Source organism: Tachypleus tridentatus, chromosome 10 (assembly GCF_004210375.1).
Source record: "Tachypleus tridentatus isolate NWPU-2018 chromosome 10, ASM421037v1, whole genome shotgun sequence".
NCBI classification, from domain to species: domain Eukaryota; kingdom Metazoa; phylum Arthropoda; class Merostomata; order Xiphosura; family Limulidae; genus Tachypleus; species Tachypleus tridentatus.
This window is the reverse complement of record NC_134834.1, coordinates 151458835-151477602: the sequence shown is the minus strand read 5'-3', so window position 1 is coordinate 151477602 and position 18768 is coordinate 151458835. Positions and strand designations below refer to the sequence as shown.

Sequence of the window (18768 nt, the reverse complement as noted above, 5' to 3'; positions counted from 1 at the left end):
GAAAGAATGATACACTGGCATTTTAAACCAGTTTATTAATGTCTTAATTAGTGGATTGGCTTATAGAGCAAGTGGAAACCATGATACTCTGGCTTTTTACACTAGTTTATTGATTAGTGGGTTTATCATTAGACTGGTTTATAGAGCAGGTGGAAAACATGATTTACTTGATTTTTAGACCAGTTTATTAATTAATGTGTTAATCACTAGAATGGTTTATATACCGTATGGAAACCATGATACAGTAGCTTTATAAAAGAGATAATTAATTAAAGTATTAATCAGTAGACTGGTTTATAGCGCAGGTGAAAGCCGTGATACACTGGCTCTTAATACAGTTTATCGATTAACGTGTTAATCAGTAGACTAGTTTATACACCATGTGGACACCATCATACACTGGCTCTTAATACAGTTTATTGATTACTATGTTAAATAATTGACTGATTCTAAGCATTTAAATGTATGAAAATATCTCTGTTACATTGTTCTAAGTTCTTATGTTGCCGAGTGATAGATGGACAGACTAACGTCTCTAGGTAACGATATGAAATGTGTTACCAAGTCAGAAATTAGTTAAACATTACCATATATCTGGACAATGTTTCTGTAATACAAAATATGTGGTCATAAAAACAAGGGCATTGGTATACTGATAAATGACAAATAAAAGAGACTGATATGACAAGGTAATAATTCTAAAACATGTTGTCTCTGCGACAAGTGAACTTTTATAACTATAAATAACAGATCAAAGTGTCTGCTAATAAGGCAATAACATAAATTTCAATATCACCACGATAACTATGTTTGTTTGTTTTGGAATTTCGCACAAAACTACTCGAGGGCTATCTGTGCTAGCCGTCCCTAATTTAGCAGTGTAAGACTAGAGGGAAGGCAGCTAGTCATCACCACCCACCGCCAACTCTTGGGCTACTCTTTTACCAACGAATAGTGGGATTGACCGTCACATTATACACCCCCACGGCTGGGAGGGCGAGCATGTTTAGCGCGACGCGGGCACGAACCCGCGATCCTCGGATTACGAGTCGCACGCCTTACGCGCTTGGCTTTGCACGATAGGCTCTGTGTGCCAGTGCCACCCTGGGTATCAAAACCCGGTTTCTAGTAGAGTAAGTTCGCAAGTATACCGCTGTTGCACTAGAGGGCGTTATATTAAGAAATAAAAGAAGCTGATATAACAAGGCAATAATAATCAAAGTATGTAGTCACACCTACAACTCTAATATTATAGTGACAAATAACGGATACGAGACACTGATATCGTATAATTGTAAAATATACTGTTACAACGACAAATGTGTTGCTACATTCACATGCAACACGAGAAAAAGAGGTTGGTATAGCTGATTCGATACTGAAATTTTGTCAGCAACTTTTGTGTTTATTGATGCCATAAATAAAAGATTTTATAACACTAGTGTTGCTTTTATTTAATTAAACATTCAATGATTCGAAACTGACAGTACAAAGCTTTGACTGGTTTTTATAACTTCTATTCGAATCTACAACGTGTGTTTCTGTAACGTTCTTTTGATATATCAAGAGTAGAGTTTACTATTGAAATAATTAAGTGTTACGTGTAGTAAAGAAAAGTTCTGTCAAGGTTAGAACGAAATAACTAAACGATAGAATAACAAAATTAAAGTTACATCTAGGTTACTGTTGTAGTTTGTTAGTTTATATATCTTCCATACACCAATATGCACTACTTCAACAGGGTAATGTTTTTAAAATTAATCTATCACCGCGATGCACAATGGTTACCAGAATCAGTCGTCACACAGAGAACAAATAAAAAACACATGCTGTTTCATTTTTAAAAAGCGATTTAAACTGCACAATCGACCGCACATCTTATTACTCAAAACATCACAATTGAAGCCCTGTTCATACATATATACCAATCACAACCAGAGCGTACTGTTTGTGACAATGTCTCGTCTGTGAAGTTGAATTAGTACTTATTAAGACATAGCCAATGTTGTTGTTTTTTAAATGCTCCAGCTACCTGAACGTACGTGACATCACGATAACTAAAGTTATACAGACACACTTATTAAGGCCCATATAAATGCTATTTGTTGACAAGAACCTTCTACAAAGCGTGACTAGAGGCCAAGTTCTATGATATTTGTATGACACCTACAAGAGACGCTTGGATGGAATCCATTTCAACTTGTAACGATGTACTTGGTAGTGTTCGTGCCCGACTCTAGCACTTGTAAGGGGTCAGTAGATAACAGATTAAACATTCATCCATAAACGTATGGCCACATCGATGGACAATGGAAGTTCGTGACTCAAACCCCAACTTCTCGGAAATCTCATGAGCTTCCTCTAAAGCTTCTGAAGTAGTTGTGTGCAGCTTATGTATCAGCAACCTTCAAAGCAAAGATTCACGTTGTTTCGCTCAACTAACTTTCCATTTATATCCGTCTACCTACTAGTCACTTAATTCGACTGCATTTGGCCTAATATTTTAATAGTCTTGGGTTTCATGAATGGTTTCTCTAGTGAGGTGTAATGACCAGGTCATTCGATTTATCTATACTTCCTGGTATCAGTTAAGAGTTTTGCTTCCAAACCTGAGAAGTGTGGATTATTTTCGATATCTGAACTAAATGACAGAGTGGTTTACGTTTGAAACATTTATCAACTTTCGTACATAATTCTGGCTTCAGCCATTAACACTGAAAGCTTAATTACATGGAGTTCGTGTGTGAAATATGGTTGTACCAGTTCTTAAATTTGGCTTATGAAAGTTAAGTAAAACGGGACAAACATAATTACCGAGTTTCTATTTTATATTAACAAGGGAAATGGCAGTCACCATCTGTGACGTTTTCAACTGAAGGCTCGTTTTGGAAAGGTATATTTTATTTATAGAATGAAAATAATGATGTCGATAAAATATTAATGCTCGGTTTTGGAAAAGAAATATATACTAAAGTTTCTGGGTTTGCAAAAATCTATTACCAAGTACATGGGGCGTGCACACTTTTAAATCGATCAGTTCGTTTACAAGCGGACTTTTAGAATTCCAATAAACGCAATCCGAGCACAAGTGACGGAGCAAATGGACATTACAGGCGTTTTTTGTCTCATTTTGTTAAGGAGAGAAGCACTTTCACTTTGAAGGTGAGTAAATATTTGATAAGCTATTAATTTCTGATGGCCGACCATCATTTAAAGTCACCTAGCTACAGCTATGATCGTAACGGTAAAAGGAAGCGATTTCTTTTCCTTTCAAGACTGGTTCACAAGCCGACCGCCGATAGCTGATCTTACTATATGAATTATTTATCGTTTGAAATTAGAATCTCTAGACCCGTTTTAACACATCTGAATTTTTTATTCAGCCACGGTGGTGGTAGTAAAGTGGCAGTTATCTCACATAGCCGTCACGCTATGCCTAAATGTAAGAAATGCTCGACTTTCCAGCCATGACGTCACGTGCTACATGGCTCGTGCATTAGCTCCTAGCACGAATAAGTGTGAACGCGCAGCACGAGCTGGCATCTATGGACCTGGCATATGAAAATATTAAAATACGAGGTACTTGAAACCACGATGTCTTAAAGAAAATATGAGCACTAACTTGTTACACCTACTTTATATTCTCGGATTTTCTAATATGTTATTTATCAGTGAATGGCTGTAAGACAAAATAATGTTAGACTAACAAGCGTCATAGCAACTTCTTATCAAAAGTTTGATTCCACAAATTCAACGCTGTGTACGTTTATTTACAGCAGTGACGTTTCTAAAACCGAAAGGAGAGTGGGCAGAAAAGTCAACACTTTCATTTCACTGAGATTCACAATGTAGAGAAATGTAAAAAATATTAAAAACAAAACAATATATTCAGATAGAGCTGTTCAAGGGTGGGGTGGAGTTCTCTGATTGGAGAATTTAACCCCATGGTGGACACGCCTTAATGTATAGCTGATCAGTGCAGGTTTATGATTCAATATATTGCCTTTAATTGTAAATTAGATACAACTTTTAATTAGTTACATTTCTTTATGCTTTCAGCTTTCTCTTAAGGTATAGTTGTAACTACTGGATATCAGTCATTGTTATGATGTCAGGAAAACACTTGATTTCTAAAACGTGCGAAACCCCATAAACCGAACGGTTTAAAAAGGTGCATTTTTCTTTATCAGGGGCAAACTTTCAGGTTGGAGGTTCCGTATTTTTGCCTTGGCTAGAAATCTAAGCCTAATTAATAATTAGTATATAATAATAAAACAAAAAACTTAACTAATCGTATATGCAGATTACTAATCATTACAATTAAAACTGCTTTGTTGATTTTGAAACAATAATGCTCTTGCTTTACTGAAAATGTGTTAGGACAAATGTCATTCATTTCTTGTTACAACGCCTGAATGAACATTTTTACATTTGTGAAAGACACTGATATTAGGCCTAATCTATAATTAAATACTTCGTTATTTATCTTGTCTCTTCGTCAATTTATAAAAGGTTTTTTTTATTAATAGCATTCCCGCCAGTACTGTGTTTATTGTATCACATACGTCCAAATGAGAGAAACGCGTCGTCGGGAAACGGATGTGGCGAATAAAACGTGATCGGAACAGCATTACTACACATTCTTCTCATTTTTGAAAATCCCTAAAGGAACAGATAAAGAATTTAGTTTTTAAAAAAATATAATAGGCCTAATACTAATGTCTTATGACAAATGTAACAAGAATCACACTTCAATAGCTTGTAAAAAACGTTCACAACGTAATAACTGTTGTAACGTTTACTTTATGATAATACATCTCTCTATGTAATGGAGATTTAACGATCCACAAACTAATTTGTTCAATTATATCTCCAATGGAGCTTGAACCTAAAAACAGGTTATTTTTTCAATCATGATTGTACACCGTTCACAGTATGTCGTTGTTTCATCTTTTTCATTATTCAAACGCTTGTTTGTTTTTCGTGAAATAAATACATAATGATACAAACATTACGTTCTTGTAGTGAGTTCAACATGTAATTATTAGAAATTATTTCTTTATTGTGAATTAAATATACAGTTGTACAAACAATATGCTCTTTTCTTTGTCCTAATGAGAGTGATTTCTCTGATTGTGGATCAAATGAGAACAAGAAACATTGAATTCGGTATAAGAAATTCTCGGGACTGGAGTTGGGGGGGGGATGTACAAATGAAAGAACCGTTCACGAAAAATGGTTTTTATTACAGCAACGTGTTTCAGGAACCGCCCTTCATCAGACCTGACTACAGTGAGCGGGTCATTTTCATTGTTCTAACAATCGATTAACCACGTCACATGCCTATTTCATTGTAACAGCACGTGATTAATAAGTCAACTTACAGCTGATCTGAATATTTGTATTTTATTCGTTTATTGTGTCTAAAGCAAAAGCTGAATAAAAATGCATGTCTACCAACTTTTAATGTTACATTTCTGCAATTTATTGTGTGCTAAAAGATAATGTTACGGTTGGTAATTCACTCTGGTTAAATTATCGAAACTTAATGATTAGTCAACCGCATCACTGGCATAATCGACTTATAATGAAACAGAAAAACAGACAAAACTATTTAAGAAACAGAATAAACTTAACACAATACAGATAGACAGACATTTAACTAAGAAACAAGATAAACTTGCCACATAAACATCAAAATAAAGTAATTACAAGCATTGAACCAGAGTAAATTTCTTACACGTGAACGTACTTAACACATACCAACGTTGTACAACTAGCATAGAAACAGGATAAACTCATGTAGTATAATCCTGACACGTTTAACTCAGAGACAGATAAACAAACACTTCACGTACTTAATACAGACAAACAACAGTACGATCCTGACACGTTTCATGCAGAGATAAGTTAAACATGATAAATCTAACATAAAAACAAGATTTAACTTGCCACGTCTAACACAAAAACAAACGTAAATTCAACACTGAAAGAAAGTTATAATCTAAATTATACGTCGTGCTGAAACCCAGCTTTGTGTTAATTAGAAGTTCATGGGGTCTGAATTACGTTTGCTTATGTTGAATTGTACAAACCATTATGAATGATTTACTTAATATATTAAGTTGTATTTTTAGAACAAATTCAAATTAATTCTTCTAAATGATACAAACATTTAATTTCAACTTGAAAGAGTTAGAACATGTGGGACTGACTTTAAGAAGAAATAAAAATAAATACTAAAACAAGCACCTACTAAACTAACGTTTTTTCTTGCTCTTATTTCCATGATAACTCATTTTTATACGGATATTAACTCTCATGCTTCGAATTGACATAACTTTACATCTTATTTCACATACGATTATATTTCACTCACAAAATGAAAGCTTGTAATTTATCAACATATTTGCTTGTTTTTGTTTTTCCTTTTCTGGTCACGTGAGCAAATAGTCGTTGGCAATTGGTTAGACAATCTGTCTTAGTCTATTATTCCACGAGGCACGTGCAAACGACTTGCGGTGCATAAGAACAAAGATGCAAGTCTATTTGAAGAGATAGGAAAGCAAACAACTCGCATGACAGAGGGCGCGCTACTCTATTTCCTTCTGTGTATTTTTATTTCCTGTGTTCAGTTGTAACATAAACTTTATTTGAAATATTCATTTGTACTTTACAGTTTTATCTAACGCAACCTATTTCTATCGTTAAACCTCTCTAAAATATCCGCTAAATAAAACATGCAATAAATTATATCTTTGTCCATTATTTAATAATCCCTCTAGAAATAAAAAAGTAGAAAATGGCGAGTCCCACATACAGACAAACAGCTCACTGTATAGGTCATTAGCTGGTGGTTTCAGTCTCTCCCCACCGTATCCCCTCTATCTGAATAGCAGATCGAGTATTCTGGGGGGGGGGAGTATCATACGCCCTTTAGTAGTATTAAGGAACTAGTAAAAAGTGTCACCAACATATGTAATAACACTTAACTTGAAATGTGTATATGTGTGGCTTTTGGCCGGTGTATTACACACAGTATATACATATATCTGTCTATTCTTGCAAAATTTGTGCTTTATTAAATTTTAACTTATTTGGTTGGCAGGATTTCAGATGTGTTTTCAACATTTTCTCTGCGCGTGTTGTTAGATACGAAATCAGAAACACACAGTTAAAAATACATCACCTGCCGCTGTGATAGTGTTCTGTTTGGGGCTTCGCGTGCAGTAAACATACAGAGATTGGGGGAGGTCGTTAGTTTACCTACGCAGTAGTTTTCATTCCGGAAGTACCGATTAATAACTTCCAGGAAAACAATAAACACATTTACATCTAATCTCCGACATGTGCTTGTTTAATGCAACCATCTTATTCTTTAATGTCGGGGTACGACGAAAACAATAGGCACTTGATAAATGAACGGCGACTCCTAACTTTTAGAACACCGTTTCATCGAAATAGACTAAGATATTTAACTGTATCTACTGACGCGGTGTACGAATCAGCGCGTGCACAAGGCACGCACCGATAGATCTGATGGATGATAGACTTGATCAAGGTTTTAGATGACAGTTCAAATCTTCAGGTAATTAGTTCCTTTGTGCAAGTCTCACGCAATACAGTTTTACTGAGACGGCAAAACTATGCTGTACAGGAAACCGCTCTATTTTGAAGATATGAATAAATATCAGCTTACTATACAACAATAATCAGATAAATCACCGATAAATATTTTGAATTCTGCACGGCGTTGCTAGGACTACAAACAATGCTGGTTTAAACAACAGTTACGTGGCAACCTCATTGATATATTTAAAGACTGGAGACAAAGAAACGTCGAATTATTAACGTATTCACAATAATCAGATTAAAACTTTATAAGACTTCGATACGGCGTTGCTACAGCTACAAATGATTCACATCAGTATAACGATTACTATGGCAACTCAGAATTTCAGTTTTAATCTAATACGGGTCAAATAAGTAATAGAAGGGATTTCTTTTGTTCATTAATGACGTAGCACTTAGTTAACAGTCAGGTCTGAAAGTTGTCAGTAATGACGTAACAATCAGTTAACAGTCAGGTCTGAAACTTGTCAGTAGTGACGTAATAATCAGTTAACATTCAGGTATGATACTTGTCAGTAATGACGTAATAATCAGTTAACAGCCAAGTCTGAAACTTGTCAGTAATGATGTAATAATCAGTTGACAGTCACGTCTGAAACTTGTCAGTAATGACGTAACACTTAGTTAACAGTCACGTCTGATTTGTCAGTAATGACGTAACAATCAATTAACAGTCACGTCTGAAAGTTGTCAGTAATGACGTAATAATCAGTTAACAGTCACGTCTGAACGTTGTCCTGTAGGTTGTCAGTAGAGATAAAACAGTTTTCAGTGTTGTAAACTGACTGTACGTATAGATTCTTTCTATTCTGGTTCTTTTCGTTGCTAAGAGCGTTGCGCTACGTCTTTCACCATAGTTCGTACTGTTTATGTGTATCAGAACAAGATCCAATGAAACTTCAGTGGTTGTGTTTTTTTACTTTTTAGGTTCGTACTCTAGCACGTCACTAACAGACGAAGAAATCCATTTAGCAAAACTTTAAGGTACCATTTACCCGTATTTGTTCCCCATGCGATGCACGCGATCCTTAAAATCACCTTAAATGTATCGACGTATAAATTTATTTACATGTTTCGAGCTTGCGTGTGGTGTAATTTAAGTCAATAGCGATTTTTCTTTACCAGCCTTGTCTGCTATTATACAGTTTACCTGGCGCCAGCTATAAGACGGTTTTGATGAATTACGTTTGCAAGCTTTCTTCGTAGAAATGGCAGTTGCTACACGCTGACTTGATTCAGAGGTTAGAAAATTGCTTTTTCGGACAACATTAATAGACGTTTCGCCAATATGGATAATTTGTTGTGTCCAATAAGCTAGTTACCGTATACTCTTGAGCACAGCGACAATCTTGGCTGAGTGATAAACTCTAACCTGTGCTGAAACGAATAGAGAGTCCTGTTACGAGCTATTCAGTGTAACCCTGGGACTCCAATTCAAGTGATGAAATGAGCATTATTGATACGATATTCAACTGTCATTAAATGAATAAAACACCAAGGCGTTTCGTTCGAATCATGTAATAACTTGATAACATAATTGATTGGACCGTCTGCTGAGAAGGCATGTGTAAAAAACACCAGATCTATTCTCAGAATAATCGCCTTCATCTGTTAATGTACAGATTATAATAAAGGGAAGTTAGCTTGTTAGTATAACATGTGTTGGTATTTTTAATGCTTTAGTTGTCATTATTCCCAGTAATAACAGGTTTATTTAATTCTACAGGTTAAGTTACCATTTACCCGAATTGTTAAAAATATTTCTACATCTGAAATCAAAATTCCAGAATATGTTATTGTCTTCTTAGTGTAATACTACACAATGGGTTATGTGCACTTTGGCCACTGTGCGAAATCGAACCATGGATTTTGTTGAAGTTTACGTCCGTAGAAAGAAAGTGACATTCATTTATCAACAAAGTTTTACCGAACAGTATAAAGTCATTAACGTCAAGACGTGTACGTCAGTAGGAGGCAGTGGTGTTCTCTATAACCCGACACGTCCCTCCTAGCCTGTCACCCTTATAGGTCTTCTGTGAGAGTTAAATGAATTGAGATGCTGGATTGTAAAAGAGGGTCGAATAATTAACACCACATGGTCTTAACGAAAGTTAATCTCGGACCTAGCGTTCTCTAAGGCTGCACACACGTCTTTTATCGGTTTCTCTTGAAAAGACAAAATGTCACCAACTTTTATCTACTTTCTTTAGTTAATTGTTTCACTAAAACTGCAGACAAACGAGAGTTCAGTATAAAATAATAACGTTTATAAAGATATTATTAACGTGCGAGTGTCACCTAGTTGGTCTAAAACTACACATTCTCTGAAAATTTCAGTTTTGCATTCTTACTTTTTTTAAAAAATATTCATATTTGTGGCAAAACAATGAAGTCTCTGACACCATCCCAAATTTTAAATTACTGATTGGAAGGAAGGCCACTCTACCACCCACTAACAATACTATGAGATCGACTCTTACTCTTATTACGCACCCATAGCTTAAAGTTATTCGAACCCAGCTCTGAAATCCATCCAGAGCTCTATTACCACAAGGCTAACCCGCACCCTACAATTGCAAAAGATAATATATTAGTAACTACAAGAGTATATTTAGTAATGCCAGAAAAAATCAAGATAAAAACGTGAAATAACGTGAGGCTAAGAGTAGTGACCTGATCGATTCGAAAATGTTCGTTTTATTCAATAAGGTAAAATGAATATAACGAAACTAACTTAAAGAAAATGAGTACAAATCGACAAAAATTGAAACAAACTACACGGGGTATAAACCAACTAAACTCCTTATTTTAATACGATATTATGAGGGGTGTCGTCTTTGTTTTCATGACTATTCTGTTGGGCTGTTACACGTAATTTAGTGTATCAAATATCATAATGGATTATTTTCCGCGAAAAATTCCCCCTCCTTATATGACTAAGTATTTTCACCTTGAAATGATTAAGAATTTATATAACTTAGTGAGTATAACTTGCTGGGTATAATTATAATACATTTAAGGTCAAGTGTACGTAAGTCTTGCAACGAGGGCTAATATTCACAGCAGCCGTTTATCAGGGAATAGAACGAGATAAATGAACCAATTAAGCTTTATATACGGCAAAAACATTGTTCTCGTCAAGTTAACCAGGTTAACCAAGTACGTGAAAATGTTTCTAAAACGGTAGTATGATTTTGTTGTGTTAAAAGTATGCTTTTTAACCTTTTCTTCATCCCTTCCTTCCTTTCACAACAGAACTACAAAGAATACGATGTTGTTGAAACGGCTATAGAGGAGCAGAGTCTTAGAAATCCAGACGAGAAATCACGAGAATTTATTTAAATGACGTCACTGGCCAGACGGGAAAGTCATTAGAAGTAAAAGTAAACAAACCTACTGTCTCTGAAGAGTAGGGGGAGTGGGCTATGTAAGTGGATGTAAGACGACAGCATGGGTTAGAAAAGTAAGTGAAGCCATTGTCACCATTTATGTACTGACCTCATCAAGTGAATAAAAAGGCTGGTTTTCAAGATATCTTTTAAATAAATACGGATCTAGAATTTATGTGAAGTCCCCGCCCTATCAGTCGCAAGATGCAACAAGTAAAAGAGGTAGGGAAAAGGCTGACAGAGGTGAAAATGGGTCTACAGAAGAATAAGCTCTCTCTCCAACTCTGGTTATGAAAAGTCGATTCTTGTTATTTATCGTTGAGCTATCTGCTTTGTGCCCAACACGGGTATCGAAACCCGATTTTTAGCGTTGTAACCCTTCAAACTTACTGCTGAGCCACTATAATACTGATACTAGACATATAAAGATTGTTTTCAAGTTTTGATGGATTGAATTTGTGCATTTTTTTTCGAAAATGTCCCCACTTTTACCTTCAAAGTTCTGCTACTTGTCAATTCGTTCCTCAAAAAAACAAACAAACACGACAGAATACAGTAAACAGACTGTCAATCTTCCCGAAAAGTTCCAAAAGTTGGATCTAGAGGATTACAATGATACCAATAGTTGGATGTAAAGGATTCCAGTGATACCAAAAGTTGGATCTAGAGGGTGTTCTAGTGATACTAGAAGTTGGATCTAGAAGATTACAATGATACCTGAAGCTGGATCTAGAGGATTACAGTGATACCAAAAGTATTTGCCTTTTCTTTTCCAAAGGCTGAACGACTTGACATGATAGCTCTTATTCTTTTCGACTGCACGATAAATAAAAACAAGTCCCTCCCAATCACATCGGTTGGAACACAAAAAAAGAGTAATAATAATAATAAGAAGAAAAAGCTGGAGAAAGATTAATGTTTGCAATAAATTTTGAATGAAAAACACATACCGCTAGAGGTCGTTTCAAAAACAGGAATGTGTGATTTATGAACACTTTTACTGTTTGCTGAAATGTCAATAGGGAGAGAAGACAGTCAGGCTGGAAAGATAGCGGACGTTCAAGTGGATTTGGATCTGACTTATGGAGGTTGTGCAGGACAAAAAATATAAAAAACCTAGGAAAGATTCGTGGTCTCGAATACCATAACAATGACAGAACCATAAAGAGAAATAAACGTTTCTTCTTTGACGGCGACATCTGTATTTCACTGACAGATATTATCTCACTAGAGGTCGCCACCATAAAAAACAACGAAAGATTCGCGGTCTGAAATATCATAACAATGACAGTCACAGTTCGACGGCAATGTCTATATTTCCCACACATATAAAATCACACCAGAGATCGCCACCATAAAACATGCAAGAAGAGATTCGTGGTGCAAAATACCATAACAATAAGAAAAAACACAGTTCGACAGCTACATCCGTATTTCTCATACATATATTATCGTCACCATAAAGGCAAAGAAAGATTCGCGGTTCAAAATACCATAATAATGACAGAGCCACAGAAGAAATTTTTTTCTTCGACAGCGATATCTGCATTCCAACAACTAATATTATCTCACTAGTGGTCGCCACCAAAACAGATAATAAAGGAAGAGACAAAAAAGAACAATAACAATGATAGAACCACATGGAAAAAATAAATATTTATTCTTCGACAGCGATATCTATATTCCAGCCACAGATATTATCTCACAAGAAGTCGCCACTACAAGGAACAAAAAAGAAAGGGCAACTTAAATTTAGGTAATTTTTTCCCAATATATTATGTTACATTTTTCGTTGCATTGATATATACATGTATAATATATTATCGAGATTTAGAAAATCGGTTATATCAGTTGTTGGTCGTATTAAATACATTAAACTTAATATTTTGTTTTACGTTACTTGTACTAAATGATATGTTTTCCAATAAACAGAAAGAGCATACATAACATGAAATTATTTTCATTTATAAAACCTGGATTTGAAAACAAAGTATATGTGAATAAAAGAACACAGAATATCTCGCCCATTTACATTGTCTGACTTCAATTATATGTTCATTAATACCATTATTACATATTAAAAGTTACGTCATCAGTCACGTCAATGAATTTAAGTTCTCTGATTAGTCACTATGCTGCAAATTAAAAGAAACTTTGGCATAAAATACCTTTTGTTTTTCCAATGATGTTCTATATTTTAATATACAGCTACGAAACGCTGTAGCTATCTTTCTGTCAAATATCCTTGTCAACATGAGGTATTAATCTTAACTAAACGACAACACATAATTAGTTTTTTAAAGAAAAAAATCTAGTTCACGTAATTATGTGAATTAAAAGTTCAAAATGTCAAATCGCCTTTATAAAAAAAAACACCTGACAGTAATTCCATATGGTTTTTTATTAGCGCCATCTGTCGATAATGTAAATACTTAAGAAAATTAAGTGTGCAAAAAATAACGAGTCCTATTCGTCTTAACATCAGAATAATAAGCTAGTACGACACGATTTTTGCCCAGAATTCTTAGATACAGAAAGATGAGCAGAAAATGTAAAATGAGAGGGTTTAACAAACTGATCCAATGTATTTTGAATTTATTTCTACGTTTATTTTAAAACAATAGTTTGAAACAAATACAATGTTGAAAAAATGAATTTTTGTATTTTTAACGAAATAATTATCGAATACTTTGTTAACGAAGAAAAATAAATACATTTATTAGTGCAGAGCTTAATTTATATGGGTTCTAAACTTGATATGTTCGAACTCTAACTTTTCTAAACATTGTATATTGTTCCCCACATGAAAATAATAATAATGATATATGCGACTAAATTTAATATCGTGTACCAACTGTTATGGCTCAGTGATAAAACTGCAAGCTTACAAATTTAAAAATCAGGTTTCGATACCTCTGATGGCGAAGCACCTAAAGATCTTCGTATAGCTATGCGCTATAATAAAAAGCAAAATAATGTCATCTGGTTAAGAAAGATGCATTTCATCATAATTTCAGTTGATTTATCGATTTAGCGCACTACCCAACACGGATATCGAAACCCGCTTTCTAGAGTTGTAATTACGCAATCAATCCGATGTTTTGGTTAATTATCTCAGTTATCAATCAATGAATGGCTTCTTAAGATCTCCAATACAATATTTTTCTTTAATAGAAGTGAGAAATATATGTTTAAAGTAATAAATAACAAAGTGAAAAAAGGAACACATGTAAAAACATTTAAATTAAAGTCAATATGTGACCACCAAAAAGTTGACAAATCAACGTTGCAACGTCATCTTTCTTAATTAAAATAGTTTAAACTGTGTACCTGTTTTATTAACGTCGCGTACTATTTGTTATTTTAACGTCATACACAACGCCAGTAACACATATATATATGTATTTAATCTCTGATTCAGCAACTACTCAAAACGAATAAGAACAGACATAGAAGTGACTTCGATGGTTGCTACCGCAAGTGTTACTTGTTACATTGAATACTTGGGAGGCGAAAAGAGAAATACAAAAGGTAATATTTGCCCAGATTTTAAAGGGAAAAAAAGCGGTTGCTGATGGTATAAGTCAACGGTTCACCTTATTTTATAAACAATTTTTTAACAAAGATAGATTGTCTAGATGGGTACTTTCGATTCATTCAACCTCTTTGTTATCACTGTGGAACCTGCACCACGTTAAGTTTATATTTTGTCTAATATTCAAGATAATTCAGTATGCCTGAAATATCTTAAGAATAAGCAAGAAAATACAATATTGGCATTCAATATTTTATGGGTTGTGTCTGCCAGACTTTCAGTAGGCTGATGACGCTTCGAAACTTAAGATCGAAATGTTGTCAACCTTCAAACGTCCGACAACTACAGAAAACTGAATCTCATAGCATCTATGTTATCTAACAGAAATAAACCACGTGACCACTGCAGATGTTTGGAAGATATTCGTTTGAATAAATTTTAACCACAAACAAACATTCAATAACCGATGCCCAACGATGCACATTTTTATTGCGATTTCTCCATCAGAAAAATAACAACAATAACAAAAGTTGGTTAAATAAGTAATTTTCGAAATTCTCACTAATAATGCGACATTAAAGAGTAATACAGGGTAATACAGACGTCCACTGACACACCGACAATTCAGAAATAAAGTTGTATAGGACTAATCGCTAGTGATATGAAATAAAGTCATATGAACCAATTCAAAAATGTATTGTTCAATTTAGTTCAGGGTAACTTCAAATTTATGCGATTTGTGACTTTAAGTCATCCATCTTCTACAAAGTTAAAAACCACAAACATATTATATACATAAAATCGAAATAAATTTCCTAAATGTGTCAAACATATTTTCATTAAATTTCCGTTTTTTTCAATAAAATGTGATTATTAAAATATCCACAGACAAGTAGCTCCTCCACAACCGGCTTGTGTAGGCCCTGCCAAACCTAACAAGACGCTGTTTTACAGAGTTTGGTTTTTAATGGAAGTTAAGGGCTAATGTTAATACACACTAAATACAACAAAATGATAACATCGGAGAGTATCCTAAAATACGGTAACAGCTGCATGAAGTTGGTTATTATTGGGTGACTGGTAATAAGACAATAGTAATTAGTCCATGCATTTTATTATTAGGAGACAATAAATGGATTATTAATGGGGTTATACGAGTGAGTGTTACAAAACAGTAACAACTGCACAAATATATTTGTTGATGAGACAACTTATGGTTGTTGTTATAGGACAGTAACAACTACATTAGGTGATTCTGGTTGTTGTTATAAGACAATAACCTCTACATTATGTAATTTTGGTGATTTTTGGTATAGGACAGTAACAACTATATAACATGATTCTGGTGGTTCTTGTTATAAGGCAGAAACAACTACATTAGATTATTTTGGTGGCTCATGTTATGGGATAGTAACAATTGAATTAGGTTGTTATGGTGGTTCTTGTTATATGTCTCATTATGAGACAGTAACTCCAATACTTATGGATGGTCGGCTGAACGTATTTGTTCAGACTACAATAACTACCGATGTGTTAGGTAATAAATTATTTTGAAGTATTTGAGATTACTTAAAAAGGATAACCATGATTAATTGTGAACAACCTTTTAACCTTTTGCTTTGGAGGTGTTACCAAGTAAATACGGCTTCCTTTCATATCATGTAACTGAGAAAACTATGGTAAATTACCCAAATGCACATCTTTATTTTCATAAATATACTTTATAAATGTTGTTAATTACTGGTCATAAATTATGCACAGTAATTAAAGGGCCATATTTTTAAAAAGTCAATAGGAAAGAAGTGATATTTTCCATGTTGTTGATCGTTCTGTGTTACTGCTGTTATCTAGTGTCACACCTGACATGTAATTAGTTTTCAGTGTTCCGCAATAATAAAGCCATAAGCCCACCCCATCATTACAATAACTGCAAGTTTTTTAGGAGTCAAGTCTTCAATCTTGTTATTGGCCTTGCTTCACGCCGTCCATGTGTTTGACAAATCACTTGATTCAGGCCAAGTGATGTAATCACCGAGATAACAGCTTTGCCGTGAAAACATACCAGCTGGCGGCTGTCATACAGGGACGGGGACCATCTGCTCCGAGAGACACAGCCAGCATGTCAAACCATTGAACATCATCTAACTCATCGGGTAGAGGTGGAGCGCCAAATATTTCTTCAACTATTATAGGATTTGTGTATAGCAATTCTCAGTTCCAGCAGAAATTTTAATCAATCTTAGAATTTTTTAAACGACCCCTATGCCTAACTGGAAGTAGCATCGTTTACGAAACATTAGGCCCGTTCACGCTAATTGAAAACGATTCTAACAAGCATGTTTGCAGAGCTCTTTAGGATGGTATTACAGACATCGAGAGTCAATGGGGCGAGGTACAAGAGCTATCGTACCGTTAGGATTGATTAGAGTTAGCCTAACAGATACGAACGTGTAATAAGAACTATATGGAAAAGATGGACGACAAGGTTGTTTTACCCTCGCCTAGGACTAACACGAAGACGGCTAGGACTAATGGAGCGGGACATAATTTGGACTCTAGACGTTCTGTAGCATTAACATACGGTGTGTGATTTTCACACAGCCCCCTCCCGACGTCAAGTTTGTTCCCCATATCCTCATTGCTTGTCTAACAGCTAACGAGGAATTTTTCAGCTAGTTAACCAAATTGAAACCAATGTTGTGGTTTCGAATACCTGACTTGACAACCACTGAACGTTATTACAGCGGAACGAATGGAAGAGTAAAATTAATGGAGAGTAATTTCACTCTTACTCTCTTGTTATTCTGGGCATAGCTTTATAAAACTAGATACAAATCTCAGAAGTTCAAATTATGTGAGTACCTATAACACGACTACACCTCATCCTGGAAATAACCACAAAACCTATTTCACACTAAACTCAACCAGTCATTTGTCATTATAAAAAGCTACTTAAGGTTAATCATTTCACACAAGACAATCATGTACAAACTTTGTCACTTCATACTAAACACAGCTAGGTGTATACAGCAACATAAGGTTAATCATTTCACACAAGACAATCATGTACAAACTTTGTCACTTCATACTAAACACAGCTTGTCATCTATCATTATATGTAGCAACATAAGGTTAATCATTTCACACAAGACAATCATGCACAAACTTTGTCACTTCATACTAAACACAGCTAGGTGTATACAGCAACATAAGGTTAATCATTTCATAGTAGACAATCATGCACAAACTTTGTCACTTCATACTAAACACAGCTAGGTGTATACAGCAACATAAGGTTAATCATTTCACACAAGACAATCATGTACAAACTTTGTCACTTCATACTAAACACAGCTAGGTGTATACAGCAACATAAGGTTAATCATTTCATAGTAGGCAATCATGCACAAACTTTGTCACTTCATACTAAACACAGCTTGTCATCTATCATTATATGTAGCAACATAAGGTTAATCATTTCACACAAGACAATCATGCACAAACTTTGTCACTTCATACTAAACACAGCTAGGTGTATACAGCAACATAAGGTTAATCATTTCATAGTAGACAATCATGCACAAACTTTGTCACTTCATACTAAACACAGCTAGGTGTATACAGCAACATAAGGTTAATCATTTCACACAAGACAATCATGTACAAACTTTGTCACTTCATACTAAACACAGCTAGGTGTATACAGCAACATAAGGTTAATCATTTCATAGTAGGCAATCATGCACAAACTTTGTCACTTCATACTAAACACAGCTTGTCATCTATCATTATATGTAGCAACATAAGGTTAATCATTTCATAGTAGACAATCATGCACAAACTTTGTCACTTCATACTAAACACAGCTAGGTGTATACAGCAACATAAGGTTAATCATTTCATAGTAGGCAATCATGCACAAACTTTGTCACTTCATACTAAACACAGCTAGGTGTATACAGCAACATAAGGTTAATCATTTCATAGTAGACAATCATGCACAAACTTTGTCACTTCATACTAAACACAGCTAGGTGTATACAGCAACATAAGGTTAATCATTTCACACAAGACAATCATGTACAAACTTTGTCACTTCATACTAAACACAGCTAGGTGTATACAGCAACATAAGGTTAATCATTTCATAGTAGGCAATCATGCACAAACTTTGTCACTTCATACTAAACACAGCTTGTCATCTATCATTAT

The 18768-nt window shown here is 34.7% G+C and overlaps 1 long non-coding RNA gene across 1 annotated transcript; it reads left to right on the top strand.

Annotated features, from left to right (window-relative positions):
- The first annotated feature begins 3037 nt into the window (after positions 1-3037).
- Positions 3038-12964, top strand: LOC143228242 (uncharacterized). Its single transcript, XR_013015281.1, has 2 exons — positions 3038-3162; positions 10888-12964. It is a non-coding gene; the product is annotated as an uncharacterized LOC143228242 (long non-coding RNA).
- The last annotated feature ends 5804 nt before the right edge of the window (positions 12965-18768 follow it).